A 22,862-nucleotide genomic window follows, 5' to 3' on the forward strand; every position below is an offset into this window, starting at 1 on the left:
GAGAGAACAAACCTCAGAGTGCTGGCTCGACCAATCAGAATCAAGTGTTCAAGAACATCATGGTTAAACGCTTTTATGTACATTTATATTTAAGCACAGTCCATTGGCACTGTGGATATAATGTGAGGCATTTAATGATGCCTAAGGCCCATGTTATCCCTCTCTTTAATTCATTTGTGTTAGTCAGACGGCCAGCTCTGTTCATTAAGAATAAAAGAGTCGGTTCCACACGTTTACTGCGAGCATATGTACCATGTCACATCGGAAAAGTGTGTGCGTGCGTGAACCTCAGAGGTCTTCTGCAGTTCACGGTGCGGTTATCTTTTACACAGGCCCTCTCAGTTTAAGATGAGTATCTAATTATTCAGCCGAGGCTAATTTAATGGCCGCGGACAGGTCTTACGCGAACGTCTGTGTAAATTACGCGCCTCCAATAAAAATTACAGAGTCGGTGTGAGAAGCGAGATAATGTAATAAATTATATTTTAATTTGAATATTAATATTTGAGCGTGGCAGCTTCCATATCGGGCTGTTTCGGGTATAATCAGGATATGGGGGATAATTTTGTTGATGGGACTTTAAAGCTCAGGGAGAAGATGATCAGGGAACAAGCGATAGAGGATGAGAGGTAGGCAGAGAGCTGGAGGGTGTGATATTGCCAGGAATGTGCTGGCACAGTCAAGGTCAATTGAGTAAATGAGGAATAAAGCGAGAGAAAGTCCTTACAAAGCACATTCTGGGGAGGCATGAGCGAATCTGTTTACACACATTGATAACTAAGGTGTTGTAATTACAGATTCACCATGCGGTCACATTAAAACCACATTCCAAAGATCTGAATTCATGAATAGGTAAAAAGTGCTGTCTTGTGCAAAAGCCAGAGTATCGGGCAAAGAGGAGCTATAGTTTTATTCATCATTTGAAAAGTCTTTCAGTGGTAGAACTTTAGGTGAAATAATTACAAAACAAAATCAATCGACTGAATGATTAAACAAATTGAATGGGAACAAATCTAAAATACGAGTGGAAATCATTCAATTTATATATTTGTGAATTGATTCTACTTCAAATTATTTGAGAAATTATGTTGTTTTATGATTTTGGTTTATGTGGGATACAGATCTTATCTATGTCTGAAACAAATGAAAGCAAGTACAAAAGAAAAGAAAATTGTCCATTTTTCATGATTTTCATTTTGTTTCATATTCATTACAATTGGTCACCAATGTTGGACTGTGAGTTTTGTAAATATTTAATGAAAAATGTTTGTCTACTCTGATAATACATTGTTTAATTTTTGAAAAAAAATGCACGGTTTTAGGCTACACACTTGTAAAATAAATGGAATGGAAATGTACTGTTTTAATTGTTTTATTTTTGTAAAACAGCAACAGTGCCAATCTGCAAGTCGGGTGAAAAATAATTTGAAAAACATGTAGCTTTCCTTTACCAAAAATTGTAAGTATTTTCTGCCGCCCAACTTGCTGGAAATTACCGTTTTTCACAGGTATTTTCTATACATATGCCATCTACATTACAAACACACCGTCTTGATTGCCTGTAGCGCAACAACAGTATCAGATATTCTGTATCTCCACTGCACAGAGAACCTTTTCTCATAAGCGATTACTGAGATATGGTTCCATTTCAGACGGTATGTTCGGCATCCATAATATTAACACAAGCGCCGAGGTTATTAAGACACCGATTCCATGCGGTAGAGCTGATCATATATTAACCTTAATCTTAATTGATTTGCATTTCCCCGCCCCTGAGTGAATGACGGACAGCGGAGAGGCAGTGCGGTTCTCACCCCTCATGGCCCTGCAGAGTAAAATATTAATGCGTTCACGCCACTCAATTACATTAATGCTTTTTTTAGAGTGCATTTACATATCACATCATGCACCTCTTTTCACCTCAAATCCACTCTTAGTGAAAACCTGTGTGGGAAATATATTCTTCACTAGCATGTTTTATGTATTACTGAAATTGCTTATGTAATATTTAGGAAAGTCTGCTGTACATTTTCATCTTTCCTATCAAAGGAACATTATTGTACATAATAAGGTTTTTAAAATGACTTTTGTAGCATATAACTTATACTGACAGTGGCACAAGACTGTTAAGTCAGATATTATTTTGTGTAAACTTCAAATATACAGTGAAGTTTATATGTAAATAAATGCAGTTTTTTATCATTTTTATTTTTATGAATACAATTCTGTGTGGGAATTTGTGGGATGTAACGGTCATTTAATTTTTGGCCAATATATACTGCTGATTAAATTATGTGATATTACATATAAACATTACATCACCCAAAAACTCTAAAAAGAAAATGAATATTGATCATTCACTATTCATATCGCCAAATGGTTACTGCTACTCATTATAACTATGATCTGACTATATTATACATTTTTATTTTAAGATATTGTTAACTTCTCCTCACCTTGAAACTGTCCTCTCCTTCTTCAAAGTCAGTTGTTTTGAAGTATCTTTACAACAAACGTTTCTTAAATCCAGGGCTATGCTCTCTCTTCAGGGAGAGATGCAGAATATTTTTTAATTTTTAGTTTAGCGCTCTGTTTAATATATGCCAGAAAACACACTGGAAAGATATTAAAAGACTCACCTGATCACCAGAGGATCATTGGGATCCTGAGTGTTCTATTTGTGGGAGGCTTTACACAAGACTTTGTTGTGTGTTTGTGTCCATAAGAATAAATAATGTTTTCATCATCTGCTCACCCTTATTTCATTTCAAACAAGTGTCTTCCTTCTACAGAACACAAAATAACATATTTTGAAGAGTGTTGGTAACCAAACAACACTGTACCCCATTGACTTCCATCGTATGGACACAAAGCCACTGAGACATCTCAAAATATCTTCTTTTTTGTTCCACAGAAGAAAGGGTCACATACAGGTTCTAAATGACACACGGATGAATAAATATTAACAGAATTGTTATTTTTGGATGAACGTGTAGCTCTTCCTCATCAGCTGAATAAAGGTCATAACCGTGATGATAAAGACACACTCCTCTCTCACTGGCCCTCCACTCCTCACATAGACTAGCAATAGACCCTCATTTGACTGACACAAACTCCAAAACCAGCACAAATCTGCTTTTTGTCCGACATTATGCATTTTCATCCCGCCATTAGTCGTCCTGGCGTCTTCTCCTGTGATAGCTACACAATGAGAGCAATATATTTTCATTTAAACACCATAAACCCGTTGAGTGCTTAATTAACTTTTACCATCTTTAGTGGAAGAAAGACAATTTAGAGACGCTAGCGAGGGTTTGATTTGATATCAAATGGTTTTACATCACCCGTCCATTTGCCGGCCTTTTCAAGAGCTGATTAACAGACTGAATTACCGTGTTGGTAAAATTCATACCCTCTCCCCTTGGGAAATCTCCTCTCTCGTGCAGCGAGCACGATTAGCTCGGCTATTGTTTTTCTTTAACAATATTATTTAATGAGCTTTAAGCAGGCAAAACTAGAAGAGCTCATTTTAATCTGAATACGCCGCGAAGCTGCATTGTGATGTCACAAAGGCAGCAAAAGCGCTTATTTAACATTTCTTTGCTTTCTGTGTTTAAATGTGTGATGATTTCACGGCGTCGAAAATGAACAGAAAACATGTTTGTATAGCGAGGCTGGAAAAAAGCGGACTTAATTACACAGGACATTAAGTGATTAGATATTAATGCCATTAAAGGATGATTTCTGAGAGCTCTTTGCGTCTATGGATCACATGGTTTCCAAATGGAAATGGAAATGATCTTTAATTAAGAGAGAAAGCCAAACATTTTCATTAAGTCCGCATGACAATGAGCCCTGAGATCCGACTAGTCTCGTGAGACTCTCTCTCTCTCTCTCTCTCTCTCTCTCTCTCTGTTGCAAGACAGGCTTTTGTCGCATATGAGGCTACTGCCCCCCATCCTGTTCAATCTCTGTGTTTGCTTGCCATCAGCGAGGATGGAGAAAAAGCAGCCAGGAAAGATGAGTCTGGGGGAGGAGAGCCCCTTGAGCTCAGGCCCCCGCTCAAACTCTTATCTACATGATGTTAACAGATGTAATCCTATTACAGTCTCTCTCTCTCTTTCTTTTACTGATCCAGATATTTTCTCTGTTCTCTCGGTAAAGCCTAGGAGGGGTGGCAGATGCCCAGCTATGGCTGGCCTACATGCATGCCGAATGATACACAGCACTTCCAAGTTGCTATTATCAGCATATTATATAATGAGAGTAACATTTTTTTTCTTTGTACATCTGAATATACGTACATTTTTCGATATATCTGCATAGACAAATTTGACTGCACACTCTCAGGTGTTAAAATGAGAGTCCCGTTTAGCCATATGGTTCCATAAAGAATCTTTAACACCCACAAATCATCTCTGTTTCATAAAAGGTTGTTTGAAGATAAAATGTTAACGTTCAATGCAGTATTTTATTGCTGTGAGGAACCATTTGTTTCACCATTATTTTCAGGAGTGTGAAAGTACTTCTTCATAAAAAATATATAGAAATATTGTATATGAGATTAGAATTTAGAAGTGTAAGTTTGTCTGTGACTTTTTTTTCAGTATTAATGTCATCAAATAAGACTTCAGTCTATTGAAAGTCTAGGTTTCACATTCTAGATAAATGTTGTATTGTGTACTTCTGTGTTTAAAGTTGTTTGTCATTATTTATTTTATTTTATTTTATTTTATTATTTTATATTTTATTTTATTTTGTTTATATGTTTATGTGTTTATTTATTTTATGTATTTTATTGTATTTTATTGTATTTTATTTATTAATTAATTTATTTATTTATTTATTTAATTATTTAATTATTTATTTTATTTTATTTTATTTTATTTTATTTTATTTTATTTTATTTTATTTTATTTTATTTTATTTTATTTTATTTTATTTTATTTTATTTTATTTTATTTTATTTTATTTTATTTTATTTTATTTTATTATTTATTTATTTATTTTATTTATTTTATTTATTTTATTTATTTTATTTATTTTATTTATTTTATTTATTTTATTTATTTTATTTATTTTATTTATTTTATTTATTTTATTTTATTTCAAAACCCAGTTACAAACTAATAATAATGATTAATGGCAAAAAAATATGGTTATACGACGTTTCAAAACGACAGCGGCGATATGAAACTTCTTCATAAACTCTCATCTAAGGTTAGAGGAGGTGATTCTCCTCAGCTTGCCCTCACCTCCTCTCTGCTCCCTTCAGACATCCAGCAATAAATAATACAGTAAAACAATGCAACACTTCTGGTCTGTATAAACAAAAAGACTAGTGTGATGATGTCACAGTCCTGTGAATTATGATGCTGAATTGCAGCTTACAGCAGAGTCACATCTGTGTCTACAGTTTGCTTGACTGCGTCCTTCATGTGTTTCCCTATGGGCTAAAATCCAAACTAGAGACCTATTGTTTTACTCTCGCACAAAACACTCACATCCAAGCGAAGGAAGTTTACAGCTGTTTTACAACCTCTGTTATTTTTTGCTTCCGTTCCAAATTATTGACACCCAGGGAAAATTATCTGCTGTAGACAGGACAGGGTTTACCTGACCTCATATCAGGAGATTAACCAGCCAACAATTTGCACTAGCGAGAAGTCATTTTGATTTCATCCCCTTCATGCCAAGGCTCCAGAGGAATATAAATGAGCTTTTGACAGCGCGAAAAGACAAGGCGCAGAAATACATTTCTTTACCATGAGTGATTCATGTAAATAGGTGAGGCTCTATAATCTAACAGGGCCACTTAAGGCACATACCAGTGCAAACCGCTTTAGACGTGCTCGTACGTTAGCCAGCAACCCTTCTGTCTAAGTCACACGCGCAGTCTCTCATGGCACCCATAGAGGACAGAAATGGAGATGAATGGAGCCCTGCCACCAAAGTAATCAAAAATGCATTTTCCATATCTTGGTAATTGAATTGTGTACAAGCTGCAAGTTAATGAGGTCATCTCCCCTCCAGCTCTGACAGCAAAGCACAAATAATTATCTCCCCATTTTTCCTTATGTAGCAATTAATTTGAACCATTGGCAAGCGACCACCGGCCCCTCCCTGCACCTCTCCGGCGTGGCCCCTACTTTCTCTTGTGCTCGTTCCCTCCCCCGGCCCTTTTCCCCTGTGTGCCACTTCCTGTCTGTCTTTCTGCCTCTTCCCCTCTCTCTTTCTCTCTCTCTCTGTCTCTCTTTATCCTGCTTGAGTGCTTTCTAGTTTAGGCTGAGGGGCATTGACAGCCGATTGATGTGAGAGAGCCAGCGGGGCGGCTCGGGGCCGGTGTGGGCAAGGCACGCAATCAAGGCCCTACAGCTGTTGCGAGGCTGTGAGGCGTCCAGGTGACTGTCACCTGAGATTTCACATGCTGGCACGCAGCGGGCACGGAGGGCGTGAGAGGAGAGCCAAAGGGACATCTGGTTTTAGGTGGAGAACGAGGAGAACAGTATTGTTACGTCTAACTGAACGAGACAGAAAAACACGGATAGAGCAGATGAAGGGTCCTTGAATGTTTGTAGATTGTTCTTAAAAGTGACAGTCATACAAAAATGAGTTACCTAAAAAGTTGACAAAAGTTTTTTTAATGATTTATGCATTTCTACAGTAATCCTAAATGTGTCGTAAAATACGTTATCTCCTTCGGCAAAGAAGCGAAAACGTGACGACATCTTAGTTCTGTGTCAGCTACCCTACTGCTTCAAAAGGAAGATGTTGGTTTCAATTGACAACATCACCACTAGATGCCGCAAAATTTCATACACTGGACTTTTAATCTATCCATTTATAATAAGGTATCAACATTAATCAGCTGAAATGTTGAAAAACAAATGACATGACTCCAGTTTGTGGATTTACTGTGAATTTTTCTATCTTTGGCTTGTTCTCTCAGATGCTAAAACTAGTGTGTAGAAATTTCATCACACATAAAGAGTGCACAAATATTTAATGATTAAATTGCAGTCTATGATTTGTTGTCTGTTGATTCCTTCGATGTAAGCTTTCACACATAGTAAAAAAGTGCCTTCAATAATAACCCATTGTTAAGCGTGAAGTAAACAGCCCTGTTAAGCAGCCAATAAGTGTGTTATTTCTTCCACTTATGTAATATAGAAAGGATAGATATTTATTGCATCTTCATTATTTATTTCCTTCTTGCTACATTTTCAGTCACATCAGGCTTATACATCGGCTCAAATCCCTCTGTACATTCTGAGCTTTAGTAATTGCCATCAGTCAGTCCTGGAGTATCACTGCGGTGTACCAATTACACCATCATCTGCAGTCACATCAAAGACCCTGTCAGCTCTTTGTCTTTCATTTCAGTGGTTTGAAGCCAAGAGGATGTCCTCGCCAATGACTGACAGCTACTTTATCTAATCATTGACAAATAGTGGCTTAATAAGCATCCCGAGCCAGGAGCGGCCACAGAGGATGTGTCAGTAATTGGGGTAATGGAGGAGGTTGCCACATTTCATTGACCTCTGCCCTTCATTAAACCGTGTTCCTTATCCAGCTAATATCACGTCTTGAGCGAGGCTTTCCACCCAAACCAAACAGACAGCTCCCTATTGAACCTGAGATCTCACCTTGCCGAAGCGACACCCTGCCGTGTTTTCCGTACCTCCTTGAAAATTAGCCCTAATAAGTCCTTTGCTCCTATTTGAAAAGAGAAATGGCCCCATTATCACATCGGTTCCTCTGTGGTGTTGATTTACACAGAACGGCGGTGCGCTGATAGGCCTGAACGTTTACCGTCGCGTGCCCAGCGGCCCTGACATCCCTACTTGCAGACGCATGCCAACAAACAGCCAATCAGAATTATGAATTATTCAGCGGCGGAAAGAAGCGTTTGTTATCCGTGAGCGTAATGAAAAAGAAATGTGCATTCGGCCTGAATTATTGTAAATTACCGACTGTATGAGATTAGTTTTCTGCCTCAGCAGTTTCTAAAACCAATTCACCTGCTTGGGAAAAAATATAGACATAGCTTTATAGTAAAGAAGAATGAAAAAATTGAATTTGATGTGCACTGATGCAATGGCTGACTCCTTCATTTGACAACATAAACCTGGACATTTTTATACCTGTAAATGCTTAATCTGTTTATCTCACCAAATACATGAAGACTTTTCTTGGTGTGTTTGAATGTAAGACGAATGTCCTAGTTGTTGTCAAATCAAAGCTGAAGAGAACTGATAGAGTTCTCGGTAGTTTCATTGACTGTAAGTATTAACATTGCTCCGGACATTGAGACAAAGTCTAAAATCGTTAAGAGGAAATAGAATTAGATGTGTAAGGTTAAAAATAGATTGAAAATAAGAAGTTATAGAATGATTGGCGATGTCAACCCATGGTTGGGTAAATATGAACACAACCCAATAGTTTAACCCAGAAAATTTCCATATTTTCAGCAGGGAAACAACAGAGCATACAAAAATTGAATTTCTTACATGAAAATTTGTCTTGTTTTGTAGTATAAATATAAAAAAAGTCTTAAATCATGATCAATATAAGATTAATCAAGATTAAAATGTTAGGCTTAGTTAGGTTTGGGTTACAGTTTTGTTTTCTAAAAGAGGTATGAGTTTATGGTTAACCGGCAAAAACATCTGTGAATCGAGTAAAAAATATGTATGAATTATGTTTTGTACCTCTATGAAGTACTTAATAAGCCAAGCTATTTTTCTTTTTGCTTGTGGTCTCGTTAAACAAACTTAATTTTCCTATTTTCCTTTAGAAAACAAGAGTTAATAATGCATAAGATACGACAAAATAACTAAATTTGGTTAACAACCCAGTGTTAAATGCATAACTAAAATAATCTTGTTTGGGATAAATTCTGTTTTGTGAGAAATGAATTCCCTAAAAAAACCTGTACAGTAACGTGTCAATTATATAGAATCACCCTGCATAAAGTTTCTCAATGCTTTTTCTTGATCTCTCTTTAGAATGCTCTGCAAAGAATTGTCTATACCACGTGTTGCCTGTCCATTTTTCTTCCATGTCACAACCTTTGTGTGACCGTTTTTCCATCACGTTTGTACTGTGTGTGTGTGTATGTATTGTGAAATTCAGTCAATGGAAAATAAAGCAAAACATTTGTCATCTACATGGGCATTAAAAACAGAAAAGATCAGTGATTTTTTTTTTGCAGCTTGTTAGCTCAGAAGTCCAGTGCATCCATTAACGTTCTCCATGACAAGAAAAGGACAACATTCTTTACTAGTGATAATGAGGGTCTCGGAGTCGGAGATACAAGCATTGTCTTTTGAGGTCAAAGCATCCGTAAGCCAAGACGTGCAATGTTTTCTCACATCTGCCAATTTGTTTTTTCGGGCTATAGTTTTCTGTGAAATGGACTATGGTAATCAGGGACAAAAGCGGCGAGAAGGACTTCATTTGCTCTTCCATTTCATGTCTTGTCTATGAAGATGTGGTCTCCATCTCATCTACGTGTCATTATGCGCTGCAGCGCGTTACGCTTTTTCTCTGCTTGCCATTAGTGCCGGAATGTGGGTCGCGATAATAGGAGGCAGCGCTTATGCTAGCTGTGGGCTTGGTGTTATTGGCGCCTATGAACGAGCGAGCAGAAATTGGCGTGATTTGAATGACGCTTGGCATTATATGAAGTGACACGGGAAGGTGATAACCCAGCTAAACGCTCGCTTTTGTTTGGTGTAATTTTAAATGAAACTAACAACGTCTCTGTGTCATCCTGACGTGGCTCTAGTTTTCTCCGCTCTCTGTGACTTGACAGCGTATGTGACGTGTAGGCTATTAAGTGCATGTGAGGAGACCGTGCAAGACTGAAAAGTGTCACATGCCTGTTGTTTTGGTTTTTGATTGAAGATTTTCATATTCCGACAGCGTTTTAACTTTTCAATTTGTTTTAAGTTTTAAAGTTAAGCATGAACTTGTGCACAATTATGCTTTTAACATTTGTCATTTTTACCAGCTTGAAGTCAATGAAGCCCATCAAAAAGCCAGTTTTAAATAAAAAACGAAATTAACTATTTAAAGTAGACTGAAAATCTGACTTGAGATACTTGAGTTTTAACCTGCCCCAATTTAGAAGGAAGAAACGTCAACCTTGACAACACTAATTCAGGCTGTGAGAAGATGTACAAGGACTTCAAATGAAGAGCCATTAGATCCATCTGTAGGTTGAAAATTAGGCCCGGGGAAATTATATCTGACATGAAGCATAATTACCTTTCAGTGAAAAAGAACATAGATCACAGGTTTCCTGTTGAGGACTCACGATTTATCTTACAGTCACATCTTTTTTTTTGAGGATTCAACAAAGGATTGGCATCAGGTGTCAGTGCTAATGAATAAGTGTGTTGGATGATTGGCAGAGGCTAGAAGGATAAGATAGTTTCGGAGCTTAAAAGTATTTCCTGAATTGAAAATTGCTTTCGCCGAAATTGTGTCACTATACTTTAAGATTGACTTTAGTGTTGGTGAATGGGTTTGGTGCAATTTTGGACAATTTCGTAAACTGAAGGGAATCAGCGTGCACGCAAAACAGTCAAGTGTGTTACTCATATTTTGTACATATAGCGGCTCTGCTAACATCATGAGATGCAATAAGCTAAAAATATGGCATACAAATATCAGTTTTTTTGTCAAATATAAATCCTAATTAGTTTCTTTTCGAAATGCATTATGGATTATCTTCAGGAAATGAACCGTGGTTTTATTATAGTATATGTGTAGTGTTGAGTCATTTTGAGGGGACAGCTAATTTACACCGTTATACAAGCTGTACACTCACTACTAGTTTAATTTCTTCATTGTTGTCAAATAAAAGGATATAATAAAATATTTACAAAAATGTGAGGGGTGTACTCACTTCTGTGAGATACTGTAGCATGGTTAAACTACGGTTATTGTGGTCTGACCGTAGTAAATGTATGGTTGATATGGCTTCACTAGAAATCAAGCAAATATACTATCATGTTATCAAGGGCGGCGTAAAGGGGAAGGTGAGGATGATTCTAAGGGACCATGCACATTCGGGGGCCCACCGCTGATGGAAAAATGGTGCACCTTCGCCTCCTGGAAGGCGACTGCGAACTGACCGAGGGAAACCCCCTGAAAGGGGATTGTGAACTGTCCGAGGGGGACTCCAAAAGGAGATCAAGAACGGACCCCCCAGAAGGCCCAAACTGAAGCCGATGAAAGGCTAACAGCAAAAATATTTCAAGATATCAAATTTGCCGGTAAGCTCCTCGTTGTACTGTTTTGAAAACTCTTGGGACTGACACACATACAGTCCACAGCTGGGACAGGTGTTAGCGTTGCCTACACTGAGACTGAAGTCTTCCTGATCATGGCTCTTGCCATCTTTTTTCCGATAGCCCGTGCACACATCCCTCCTTTCGACACAGAGATGGAAAAATAGCTAGAGGCGGAGGGGGTTTGTAGGTGTTTCCCTTGAGATGGAGGATCCCATCTGTCTTTGAGTGGCACTGAAGCTAAACTAGCGTTGGGCACGACTCCTCAGAGAACCCCCCTCCTCCCACTTCTACCATAGACAGCAGATGGCGTCCAGCCTCCTCGTTCCTTTGCCATGTTTGTTTAATACATTTAATTAATATTCTACCTCAATAGAGACCCACCACAGACCCTCCCTTCAACCTCCTTGGCGTGACAATCTCTCGTTCCACGGCTCTTTCGTGATGGACACACTAGCACTGGGTAGCTATACACACAAGAGGTTAAAAGTGCCCTAGAGTAGTTCTTGTTTTCTTGTAGCGGTGTAAGAATTAATCACACGCCACCCTTAGGACACAGACGAGACCCCAGAGAACTAGCGTAATGCCATGGCTTCAGGGTACATGGTTAACTGACACCGTGTTTAGGAATTTCGAATCGTTTGCCCAATCTAACTAAAGGGCTGTTGGGTGTCAGTGGCCCCTATAATTAATAAAACTGTATTGGAAAACAGTTCCAAACCCTGAATTTTGACCAAGGGCCAGATGTAATGCATTTGAAAGGGCTTCCTTGTTATCCTATGGGACAGGACAGAGTAAATGCCATTTTATTAGTCTGGCAAGTGCTTCTTAACAAGACATTGGGCAGATTTACAACTGCCAATTTGGTAGGCACTGCAAAGATTTAACAAGGGGGTCAATAGTTGAGACTAGATTTTAATTGTCCAATGCTTCGAGTTGGTAAATGTCACATTAGAGGGATAGTCCAAAGGAGATATTTTGAAAAATGTTGGTAATCAATGGAGGTACCCATTTACCCAAAACCAACGTAAGTCAATGGGTACCGCTGTAGTACGGTTACAAGCATTCTTTAAAATATCTTCTTTTGTGTTTGGCAGAATTATGAAAGACATGCAGGTTTGAAATGACTGGATGTAAATGATGACTACATTTATATTTTTGGGTGAACTTTCACTTTAATCAGTCAACTAAAGGAGTAAATAAGTCACATTTGACCAACCAAGATTGTTGTACATAAAATATGCAGTGCAATAATTACATAATTAAGTGACACCAAACAGTGAATGAACAGTATGTATGTACATATATACTGTTTTCATGGCTGAAACCTCATAATCATTAATCATTACTATGGATATATAACAAGTACAGTATTTAACCAACAAGTTAAAGACAGCTTGTAAACTTTGACAACACATTTATTGATTATTGAATTGTAAAATGGAATGTTTTTTCCATTTAATGTAATGTGGTAGTTTTATTTTATACAGCCGTGGAAAAATTACAAAACCATTCCAAATATTTGTTTCAAATCAGCATTTCTAGATGTATTGTGGCCATTTCAGTCCAGTGTCTGTTGAATTTCTACTAATTACAACCACAGGAGTGAGAAAGTCATCCAACAGAAATTTGAAAGACTGACAGCATTACAAGAAATACAAAAAAATTGATAAAAATCAAGGTTATCACATAAAAAAAACATTTTTTTTACCATTTCCTTTAAATACAAATATAACTGTTGTATTGCTTAAGTAAATATGAACTTATTCTGCCGTATTTGAATACAGAGCATATTTTCTGTAAATGAATGCAAATAGAAAAATATTTTTGCCTGAAATTTGGTAAAAATATTGTTTGTAGTTCACAGAATGAAACCAAAATGATAATTTTACCAAAACAGCTATAAATAGTCAAATCAGAAAAACTGAAATGGTGCTTGGTTTCTTATTTTTTCCGCGGAAGTATATATAATAAACATCTAGTACTATACACAAGACATCTGAAATGGTATTTACATTATTTTGTCTTTCTTAAATGCATCCTGTCAGCTTGGCAGATGTTGTTTGAATTATGGCCTCTTATTTATGCATCATTGGTTTCTTAAAAGAATGTCAAGTGTTCATTTGTTTGTGTACATACCTATCCATACTTTGGGGACTATTTTTGTCCCAAAAGGTGTGCCAGGGTTTCCATTGGGGACATGACCTGGAAAAAAGAATATGTACATTTTCAGTTTCATAGTATGCTTTCATATTCATATTCACATTTTTTCTAATGTTTGGATGTCCTCCTATAGGGTTAGGATTGAGATCAGTCAACATAGTAATAAAAACAGCAGAAAATAGTCCCAAAAAGACCATCAGACAGCTGCAGCTCATACAGAACGCTGCTGCCAAGATTCTGACCAGAACCCCAAAATCTGAGCAAATCCTAAGATCCTTACACTGGTTACCGTTACTTTTAGAATCAACTTCAAAGTATTCTTACTTCTCTATAAATCACCCAATGGTCTAGGACCTAAATACATTTCAGATATGCTTTTTGAATATAAACCAAAGATCATCAGGATCAAGTCAGTTATAGATATCAAAGGTTCACTCAAAACAGGCCGAGTCTGCGTTTAGCCATTACACCACCCATAGCTGGAATCTGCTTCCAGATGACATCAGACGTTCACCAACAGTAGCTACTTTTAAATCCAGATTAAAAACAGCTTTGCATTCACAACCTGAGCAGTGTGCTGGTCTACATCAACTGCACTTCTATTTCTAATTTATTTTCCTTTTCCTCTTATTCTTTTTATATAAACAATCACACTTTTAATACATTTTATTGTTGTTTTCTGTTTCCTATAATCGAAAATATTTGTGATCTTAAATCATTTGCATTTTAAAGATACGTCTTATTTCTCTCTGTCAATCATTTTATGTAAAGCACTTTGAATTGCCGTTGTGTATGAAATGTGCTATATAAATAAACTTTGGATATGTATTTATTTACATATAAGACTAGTAAATTAGCAGACTCAAGTTGGTGTGGGGGTGTGGCATGTCCATAGTCTCCACTCTTCATCCATTTGGGGTCTAAATTGATAAACTCCTCTCCTTACTGATATCACTATACGTGGGACCTAAGCATTTGTTGACGTGTCTGCATAAGCCTTTGTGTTGCACTCTTGAGAGAGTGGACATTGGCCTTTAATTTTAAGCGAATATAACCATAAACTGTATATAATAATCCATATGTACTGTATGTAGTCAAGGCCATGTGCTTTGGTGCATCTTTCGATAATCGTCTTATCTTCTTGAAGCCACTTTGCTATCGAGACCAAATCACCGTCATGAAGGATGATAATGACGACAGCCTTAATGACATTAATTGTGAAAAACGAAAGGAACAGCAGCGAAATAAATCATGTAAACTGTCTTTGTGAAATAATGAAGACGTCAGTGAAAAACAGACTGACTGTAATCTGTTTACAAGCACTGAACTGGGAGACCATCCAACGCCTTAGGGCAGGACTAACGCAACGCAGCCAGTCCCCCCTCAGTTTCACCCAGATGTACATGGCACATTTCTCCCTGCGAGTCTTATCAAACAAGAGCATTTACATATGCAGAGCAAGACATGAACAAATCAAATGTGTCATTAGCATATGCACCACGGCCTCATTTGACTTGCTAACGTGCCGGGCATGGATTTTGCCACTTTGGATACGTTTCACAAAGACAAAGGTTATTTGACATGTAATCCAATTTGGAGTAGGCTATCCTTGGGGCCTGCGTTATTTAAACAAGGATCTGTCTTGGCTACAGTCAGGGATTCATTTTAGCATATCTAGGGAATGTTTAATGGATTTAAATCTGCGTCAAGTGGTGCCAAAATAATCCCACAAAAAATGTATGATTCATTTTTCAACCCACTATTCAGAGTTGTCCGTTTACAGTATTCAGAATAGTCAAGGTATGCTTGTGCATGCATTTACTTCTGAGATCAAATGTGTGCTTTCCTTATAGATGTGTTACTATAATGTGCTGCTCTGATATTTTAGGGTTATCTCGTTTCTGGCAGGACAAGACAAGCAGTTCTCTCACAGGCCTAGCACGGTCATGGTTAATTTAAGGCTTTTTTCACCTGAATAATTCACCTATTTATTGAACTGCACACTAACTGACACACAATTCTATACACATCATGCATATTTAAATTACATTCACTTACTTTCTCTGTTTTTTTTTTATATGGCTGACGCATTGTTGTTATACATGAGAGTAAACGCATTTGATCGTGCACTCACATGAAGACTAATACTGCCCCCATGTGGTTCAATAACGTACAGGTATAATGAATTACAAAGTCAACTTTTACTGTATTTAAATTACTTTTCTGAAAATATGATTAAGAAAAGTAAGAATTGATCCCCCCTTTTAAATTAATTAATTGCAGTTATTTATTGTGTACTTCCATGCAAAAAAAGTGCACAAAAATACACTTCACGCATTAATTTTGTACTTTTGTACAAACCTTTTTTTTCGTACTTCTTGAGATAAACTTGAGAAGATCTTTGTGTAGTCAAATGTGCTGTGTTGATACACCATGAATAGAAGTACAAATATATATTTATTGTACATAAGTATAAAATTAAAGTGTCTCTTATAATGTGACTTGTATCACATGCTGTTTATACTTTTATATCTGTGCTAACGTTCTAAAATTGTTTTAAAACCTAAATTTAGGTTGAATTGGCTCAAATGTGTTAGCTAATCGGTTAATTTTGTTAACATTCATATAAATACTTTTCAATATATGTATTGAAAAGTGAAAGGTTTACAGGTTGATGTAGGTAATGTTGATTATAGGTTAATCATGATAGATTTCTTTACGGATACAGATAAGTATTCGTTCTTAAAACTAAATGAAAACTTAATGAAAAATAAACAAAATAAAAAATGACTTCAATCATTAGTGAAGTAAGTATCACCCACCCTCCCCACATCAGTAAATCAGGCTATTAACGCTTCAGTTTGTTGTGACACACGTTTCTGTATCTCTCACCATAATGCTTCCAATAAATCAGATAAATAGTCCAACATCTGACCTTTGACCTCTCAGGTTTACTCTTTGGTCCTTCGGCTCAAGACATGTGTTAGGTGGGGGTTTGATTGTATGTGTTTGTTTTAACAAGCGTGATGAATGACATCTAATTCCTTGTGGACTCGCTAGGCTGAATAAACACATTGTGCATTGTCACAGCTTAGCTCGTCTGTTTGATTAACCACTTGAAAATGTCAAAATAAACAAGTTTTATTAGATCAGTGTCAACATAATACACAAGAAAGTATCTTTAACTTCGAACATTAAAATCATATTGTCCAGGTGATGTATATATGAACGCATTGCATCATTTTTAGAGCTAAAAGTTTGTCATGGTTTTAAATCTCTTCAGGTTTGCACATGAACACAACAGTGTTGTTTAAACCCAGGTTTCTACAAGACTGTGATCTATTTAATCCATGCCAAGGTCTGACAGTTTGCATCATCCATCTGCACCAGAGAGACTATAGTCTCATTCCACAGAGACAGCTCATAATGACCTGGCTGCCACTATAAGATAAAATGCGTTTTTCTCAGCTGCCATACTGTAAATGGACAGTAGAATGCGCTCTTTACCCTTTTACTCCCTTTACTGCAATACATATGAGGTCGATGATATAAACGTGTAACCAGATCATTTTATTTTCCTGCCATTAGGACTAGATCACATGAATGTCTTATATGAGATGGTCAAAGGTTTCATTTCCACAGTGTTAGTTTAGATAACTAGCATATAGTCCTTTGGAAAGGTTTTCTTATTCCCGGTTACCATGCTAATGAACGTTAGGCCTAATATGTCAAATGCATGTTTTCACTGTTAGACAGAAAGATGGTCAACTTGTTATAAGAACTGCTTTCTCTCAAAGGTTAAATACTTTAGATGCAAATAAAGTTTGCATTTGTTGTCTATTTAATGAGGTATGTCTTTTATTTAAAGTTTTCAAACTCCGGAAAACAGCAATGAAAAACTGTTACATTTGTAGATCAAGCCCAAACATACACAAAACAAACAAAACTTAATTGTATTCAAGGCTATAAAGCAGAAATGGTTCCGTGCAACCCAAACAAACGACTGTCACTACGATACTTATGACCTGCCCTCGTGCACCGCATTCTTTCCGCTTCTTATTTAGCGCAAATCATCATATTTGCGTAAGATGCTATCGCTCGTGGAAATGCCTTTTCCGCAAGTTTCAACATCTCGATAAGACGACTGTTTATCCTGTTAAAATAAGTATTGTTATTTTCCCAAATGAATCGTGACACATGAGCGTAGATCATTATGAACTTTAGCTGCTACTGGGAGTATGGAGGAGCGAAATATCCTTTATTTACTTTGGGCACGGAACTCCCAAAGGTATTTCAGACAGTTTTCAAGCATGCAGACCACTCACTCACAATTCTTGCTTCAAATTATGTGACTTACATTTTCCCTCGATTCCTTTCGTATCTTTGCTGCTCTTGCGATGCTTTCATATTCATTGTCTAAAAGTGGGTGATTTTATGTGTTAATCACCATCCAGGACAGGTAGGCCAATGACTGAATAAAAGTACAGAATACAAAACGTATTTCTCCTCAGAAGCCTTTTTTGTTATTCACTACCAATTGTGTAGCCGGTTAAAAAGCAACAACAAACAAACGTTACTGCGCATGCGCGCGTTTGTGTCCCACGTTTAATTTTTGATATGCATCCGCAAACAATCCCTGTAGATTATTTCGGGAAAAAAGAAATAAAATGAGTAAATGACATAAAACAGGAAGTTCAAAGTATGTCTAGCAGTACCTATTATTTTGGGTTAGCAACAAAACAACCGTTAGCCCACTTATGTCCGTTACACCCATTCAACTAATTGTTTATTTAATAAGATTTACATATAATACAATTCAACAAATTGTTTATTTAATACAAATATTATACAATAAGGTATTTATTTAAAATAATATTAATATAAATAGATTCAAGTATATTATGTTAGCCTTGCCAGACTGATAGACAAACACAGACCGGAAGTTATTGTTTATTTAATAAGATTTACATATAATACAATTCAACAAATTGTTTATTTAATACAAGTATTATACAATAAGGTATTTATTTAAAATAATATTCATATAAATAGATTCAAATATATTATGTTAGCCATGCCAGACTGATAAACAAACTCAGAAGGGAAGTTATTGTTTATTTACATATAATACAATTCAACAAGTTGTTTATTTAATACAAATATCATACAATAAAGTATTTATTTAAAATAATATTAATATAAATAGATTCAAGTATATTATGTTAGCCATGCCAGACTGATAAACAAACACAGACCGGAAGTTATTGTTTATTTAATAAGATTTACATATAATACAATTCAACAAATTGTTTATTTAATACAAATATCATACAATAAGGTATTTATTTAAAATAATATTCATATAAATAGATTCAAATATATTATGTTAGCCATGCCAGACTGATAAACAAACTCAGAAGGGAAGTTATTGTTTATTTACATATAATACAATTCAACAAGTTGTTTATTTAATACAAATATCATACAATAAGGTATTTATTTAAAATAATATTCATATAAATAGATTCAAATATATTATGTTAGCCATGCCAGACTGATAAACAAACACAGAAGGGAAGTTATTGTTTATTTACATATAATACAATTCAACAAGTTGTTTATTTAATACAAATATCATACAATAAAGTATTTATTTAAAATAATATTCATATAAATAGATTCAAGTATATTATGTTAGCCATGCCAGACTGATAAACAAACACAGACCGAAAGTTATTGTTTATTTAATAAGATTTACATATAATACAATTCAATAAATTGTTTATTTAATACAAATATTATACAATAAGGTATTTATTTAAAATAATATTAATATAAATAGATTCAAGTATATTATGTTAGCCTTGCCAGACTGATAAACAAACACAGACGGGAAGTTATTGTTTATTTACATATAATACAATTCAACAAATTGTTTATTTAATACAAATGTTATACAATAAAGTATTTATTTAAAATAATATAAATATAAATAGATTCAAATATATTATGTTAGCCATGCCAGCCTGATAAACAAACACAGACGGGAAGTTATTGTTTATTTACATATAATACAATGCAACAAATTGTTTATTTAATACAAATGTTATGCAATAAATTGTTTATTTAAAATAATATTAAAATAAATAGATTCAAATATATTATGTTAGCCATGCTAGACTGATAAACAAACACAGACGGGAAGTTATTGTTTATTTACATATAATACAATGCAACAAATTGTTTATTTAATACAAATGTTATGCAATAAAGTGTTTATTTAAAATAATATTTAAATAAATAGATTCAAATATATTATGTTAGCCATGCTAGACTGATAAACAAACACAGACCGGAAGTTATTGTTTATTTAATAAAATCTACATATAATACAATTCAACAAATTGTTTATTTAATACAAGTATTATACAATAAAGTATTTATTTAAAATAATATTAATATAAATAGATTCAAATATATTATGTTAGCCATGCCAGACTGATAAACAAACACAGACGGGAAGTTATTGTTTATTTACATATAATACAATGCAACAAATTGTTTATTTAATACAAATGTTATGCAATAAAGTGTTTATTTAAAATAATATTAAAATAAATAGATTCAAATATATTATGTTAGCCATGCCAGACTGATAAACAAACACAGACGGGAAGTTATTGTTTATATACATATAATACAATGCAACAAATTGTTTATTTAATACAAATATCATACAATAAAGTATTTATTTAAAATAATATTAAAATAAATAGATTCAAGTATATTATGTTAGCCATGCTAGACTGATAAACAAACACAGACCGGAAGTTAACTTAGGGTCAGGCGAGTGCGTCCGATAAAACCATATAATTTCCATTCATCTTTCACGTGAAAAAAAAAGACATCAAGCAAACTGTTTTAAAGACGTTTCTCTGAAGCACTTCACCGATAAAAACTCCAATTTAAAGATTCCTCTTCAGTGACTAGTTTCTTTAAAACATGCCGATCTGGCATTGAGATAGACCAGCCATTCATGCACAAACATCTCCTTTTTCCCAACTTTTTAAAAGTGGTTTAAATCAAAGCGGGTGTCTTCATTGCCCACTTTTACATCCAGGAGTGAATTATAGCGTTGTGGGGATGACATTTAAAGAGCTGTTGCACTTGCACGTGTGGACAGAAGGCTTTTCCGGACACTGTGTTCTGGAGATAAGCGTCAGTCGAGGCCAGTGGTGAGGAGATCTGCCTGGGCTAACCTTCTGGCCTTTAGGGCTATACATCTGGAGTAACAACTTCTGTAAGATTGTTTCTCATCCAGAGTCTGTTTGCTTTCTTATGCCAATCAGTTTGAGAGGCAGTTGAGCTTTAATTACAACCTTGTAATAAAGGTTGGAACAAAAGTTCAATTCTCAACAAGCGGTTAAAGTTAGTCCACATTTTTTATGTGCCAAATACTGTATTGTATAGGCTTTACACACTGTAAGAAATGTTTTTTTAAACTAGTCTAAAATATATAAGATTTTACTAATGTCTCTAGGAGACGAAAGTCATTATTTAAGCTTAAGGGATAGTTTGACTTTGCATTTTTCACATGACATTTTCTGTGGAACAAAAAAACGATGGCTGTGAAACCCTTTTTGGTTGAATTGTATAAAAAAATTTTGAATGAACAATTGCCTCACTTATTTTATAGTTTCTTTGGTTTAGAGAGTCTGAGCCTGAGCTTAACATTTCAAGTTCTGGACGAAAAATTGTTGGGAAGTTCACCAAAAAAATGATTTCCGTCATCATTTTTACCCTCATGTTGTTCAAAACCTGCATGTGACTTAATCTTCTGTGAAACACAAAGAAATGGTTTTGTGTCCATACAATGAAAGTCAATGGGGGTCAGTGTTGTTTGATGACCAAGTTACGTTCTTCAAAATATCTTCTTTTGTGATGTGTAGAAGAAAGAAAGTCACAATGTTTTTGAGGTTTCAAATTTATGAATTTCCAGTTGATCAATATTTCTCAAATCTGTGATCACATTACGGACACTAATATACTTTATTGTATGTCGCGAAACCAGATTTGCACACACACTGTACACAAACCCGCCCAGGAAGAAGCATATCTCACCCTCATTACTGCATGATTTGAGGAAGTGCAGAGGTATAGCTGATGACATTGCCAGCATAGCGGAGAGCTATTGCACAACGTAGAACTAGAGTGTCTTTGTGTAAGAGAGATAGAGAGGGTGGAATGCAGTCTCATAGTAACAGTGTGGAGAGCCGTACCAGGACCTCAACATTAAGAGTATTGCCAATGCCATTACAACATTACTCCAGAGACCTGGTTCAGATGGGGGATTTCCCAAACACACACTACAACCTTCTTTGAAAATCTCTTTTCAAACTTTGGATTTCTTAGTTATGTTTTCGTTTATTGTATCAAGTTTACTCACTTGTTGTTTGGAACGGAGACTAAGTAAATTGGCATTTTTCTGAAATTACAAACAATAGTTTGATTTACGCCACAGCAAGCTGCATCAAATCTTATAATGGCCGCCCGCCTCCTTAAGCGAAGCTCCTGATAAAACCCCACATCTGCAGCAGAAGGTCAGAGAAGCAGCTCGCTCATCTCACCTCACAGTCCATCCTCTGTTCCTACCCATAATTCATCACTCTCGCTTTCTCTTATCTTATCCTCCGAATGAACGGGCTCACTGATCGACCACCTCCAGGGTCATAAAGGCATCACGGCACGGCCAGCTGGCCTGGTCAAGAGATCATCTTGGGCTGTTTATCAGTGGAGAATCACCCTGTAGTTTAAAGCTCTTCTCTTTTGGGAGGCTCTGCCTGGGCCTTAACAGTTGTTATGCAGAAGAATGTGGAAAAAACGATAATTAGATTTAAAATATGTTGATTTTTATAGGTCATATTTGCAGATTAGGGTGACAGACAGGGCAAATTTGATCTTTATTTACTTTAAAATAATAGTAAATATAGAAATAAAAATGATGATACTATTTTTAAAGGTAGTGCAAACATTATTGTACAGTTAAAAAAAACTTGGTTAACAATAATCAGATTACAACAAACTTTTTAAAAATAAAACAAATTACAATATTAAGATAATTTTAGGTGACCGTAATATTTCTAACAATAATAATTCAAAGAAGAAAAAGTTTTTTTTTTTAAATTAATTTAAATAATTTAAATAAAATTAATTAAGTAATTAATTGATGTAATCAATAATAACAATACGAGATTTTTATTAGTTGCATTATTATTATTATTAATAATGTATATTTATTTCTTTGTGCATGTATTTATTTTATGTGTTTTAATTTTTTTAGTGTTAATAAAAAAAGAAAGTTTTCTAAAGCTTTTTTTATACTCTGAGAAAGTGATGCGG

At 35.4% G+C, this 22,862-nt stretch overlaps 1 long non-coding RNA gene across 1 annotated transcript in view; it reads right to left on the bottom strand.

Moving 5' to 3' along the window:
* The window catches only part of LOC130414635 (uncharacterized), a 29,417-nt gene extending 11,403 nt beyond the window's left edge, over positions 1 to 18,014 (bottom strand). The window contains exons 1-2 of the long non-coding RNA XR_008905632.1: positions 17,821 to 18,014; positions 13,440 to 13,505 (exon numbers count right to left, since the gene is read on the bottom strand). This is a non-coding gene — a long non-coding RNA (uncharacterized LOC130414635). The remainder of the gene's footprint in view (positions 1 to 13,439; positions 13,506 to 17,820) is intronic.
* Between the last annotated feature and the right edge of the window lie 4,848 nt (positions 18,015 to 22,862).

Source organism: Triplophysa dalaica, chromosome 24 (genome assembly GCF_015846415.1).
Source record: "Triplophysa dalaica isolate WHDGS20190420 chromosome 24, ASM1584641v1, whole genome shotgun sequence".
NCBI lineage: Eukaryota > Metazoa > Chordata > Actinopteri > Cypriniformes > Nemacheilidae > Triplophysa > Triplophysa dalaica.